The 2901-nt window shown below is 41.8% G+C and overlaps 1 non-coding gene across 1 annotated transcript; it reads right to left on the bottom strand.

Annotated features, from left to right (window-relative positions):
- Positions 1-1926: 1926 nt before the first annotated feature.
- Positions 1927-2035, bottom strand: LOC136509691 (small nucleolar RNA R71). Its single transcript, XR_010772441.1, has one exon. It is a non-coding gene; the product is annotated as a small nucleolar RNA R71 (small nucleolar RNA).
- Positions 2036-2901: the final 866 nt, after the last annotated feature.

Here is a 2901-nt window from a genome sequence, read left to right as displayed (position 1 = left end):
TGAATCAATGAGAACTCGTAAAGAGAAAATAATGCAAATTGACGAAGTCGCCGAAAAGTAAGTAGATGCAAATAGGAGTAAAAATTAGTTTTGATATTGATTGATATATCTTATACATTGCCCCTCACTCCATATTTATACCCTGATCTAAAGAGACACAACCAAACACAACTAGGACACCAAGCCCATATCTAAGGAAACACGTGACTCTTACATGAATCATACTCTAACAAATATAGAAAAGGAAATCAACTCCTATCTATTTCCCTGTCCGCCTAATTACGATGGAAATCTCACTGTCCTTCCTTCCCATCGGCATACCCCCTGTTTCATCGGTAAGTAGTCTTCAAGTCTTCCCTCATCAGGCATACTCCTTGTTTCATCGGCAGTCAGTCTCAAGTCTCCCTTCATCGGCATACCCCCTATTTCAATCGGCAGTAGTCTAATCAAGCCTCCCTTCATCGGCATCACCAGCTATCGGCAACCATCTTTACAAGCTGGCTTTCATCGGCTATCAAAGTATACAGTAACTTTCCCCTTGCCGATTAGTCCACTCTGAACATTTTAACACGTGCAAAAAATGGTGTCAACACATGCCCCCCAATTTCGGAGTATAAAACCATTAATGCTCCGAAATTTACTCCAGATTACCGTAACTTATTCTCCAAGCCAAAACCTGATCTGTTATCAAATCCAATCAAATCTAATCCTGATTCATGCACTTCAGTAAATATCGCACAATCGCCAACCACTCTTGCCTTGATTATGGTTAAGATACTGAAACAATAACCCATCGGCAAGATCTTAACATGATAATGCTGTCATTTTTAGAATTAAAATATCCTGTACCGATATCTCTTCCAAGTCATGATTACTTGCCATCAACCCATCTGTACAATCCCCTGATCATCGTGCAAACAGTTACCATATCCATCTGAACTACTTCGACCTACATGCGCACGGCATAGAGATAAGTCCGAAATACCCCTACTCCAAGCGGCTTATAAATAGATTCCTTTGGAACACTTGTCTTCTACCCTCAGACTCCATTCTTTGACATTTTCTCTCTCCGGCGGCGACTCCGACGAACCACTGCACGACCTCAACCAACAAGAACCCTTCTCCAGCAGTTACCTCAAGTCTCTAGCTCGTGCCCTCATCTTCCTCAAGATAATGGCAATTAACTTCGACGTCCCCGCGGTTCGCTTCACTTTCATTACCTTTTACTTTGATTCCCCTAGTTTTTGCAAGTCTATACAGTTGGTGATTTTTCCTTTCTTTTGTTCTCCGGATCCTTTAAACTTTAGGAACTGCGCAACAAACTAGTCATTCCAACCGATTAGCCGCATGTCCAATGCCTAGGACCAATGGGCAACCCAGATCCAACCGATCTGATTAATGCAGAAGTTAACAGAATCCCCTTTAGAGCCCAAAATTTCTCTCTAAATTTATGGAAAGACACATTCTGATCTTGGCCCAAAACCACCAAAGGGTGGAAAGATTGGTACTTGAGGGTTAATAGATCGATGCAAGTATACTGGGCAGAACGGAAATTGGACCAATGCATTAGGTTATCTATTGCCGATATGCAGAAGAATGAATCGATGATGATTGCAGCTGCTTACTTCTGGTCAGACACAACAAACACTTTTATGTTTGGACATGGCCCAGCTACTCCTACACTTGCCGATGTCCACATGCTCACTGGCTTGGATATTTCAACTGCCGATGAAGGCTCCATTTATGGTAGAAAATCTGAATATAGGGTGAATACCCGCAACATCGGCGGTTGGACGGGATACATTCAAGAATACCAGAAGACTGGGACACTTAACCAGAGGGAACATGCCACATTCTTGAATATGTGGTTAGAAAAATTTATTTTCTGTGGTCGATCAGTAGGACCAACCAACGCCTTCAAGACTAATGCTCTGTGTGGGAGAATTTCAAGTTTTCAATAGCAACATGATGAATCTATTCTAGAGGCATGGGTATGCTTTCAAGACTATATATCAGAATGTCCTCATCATGGGATGGAGAATTGGCTACTCATGTAGATGTTCTACCATGGGTTGACCAACAGTACCCATGAGACCATGGATGCTGCTGCTGGAGGTGCATTCTTATCACTTACACTTCCACCTACGACCACTATTGTGGAGAAGATGGCCTCCAACCAAGGCTGGAATGAAGAATGTGTTCAGACCCATAAGAGAGGTGGAGGTAGACATGCTATCTACCAAGATGGATCTGCTGATGAAGAGGCTCGAAGACCGAGCTAATGAAAAGCAACAAGTCATGCACATTCATGATTCACGCACGACGTGTGAAGTATGTGGCAACACTAGGCATTCAGGGAACAACTGTCCTGAAACCCAAGAGGATGTGAACTTTGTCAATAACAACTACTATCATCCTTAATAGAATCAAGGATGGAACCAGCAATAGAGGCCAAACTACCAAGGTAACTATAATTATAATAACTTCAATCAACCACCCTTGAGAAAATTAATTGCTAGCCAATCTAGACTTATGGAAGGATTATCTAAGAAGGTAGCAGCTAATGATAAAATTCTAGAAAATATAAGTAACAGAATGGATAGCTTTGCTTCTGCCATTAAGAACCAGTATAGCTTTAATAAAATGATAGAATCACAAATAGCTCAGCTAGCGGCTGCTGTTTCTCCATCTGACAAAGGTAAGATTCTAGGGTAGCTAGAAGATCTAGAAACTATAAATCTTGTTGATATTCACATTGCAGCTTTCGACTACATGCAACCATCAGAGTGAAGGTGGATAGATTACACCCTACATGACAAAAAAGGTGATCCAAGGAGACCTGTCACCCATATCGCCATTGGACCTTACATCTTCCAGGAAGTTGTCTATGACTTCAGAGCA

Source organism: Miscanthus floridulus, chromosome 15 (assembly GCF_019320115.1).
Source record: "Miscanthus floridulus cultivar M001 chromosome 15, ASM1932011v1, whole genome shotgun sequence".
Taxonomy (NCBI): domain Eukaryota; kingdom Viridiplantae; phylum Streptophyta; class Magnoliopsida; order Poales; family Poaceae; genus Miscanthus; species Miscanthus floridulus.
Note: the sequence above shows the minus strand (reverse complement) of the source record. Positions and strands in the feature narration are given on the sequence as shown.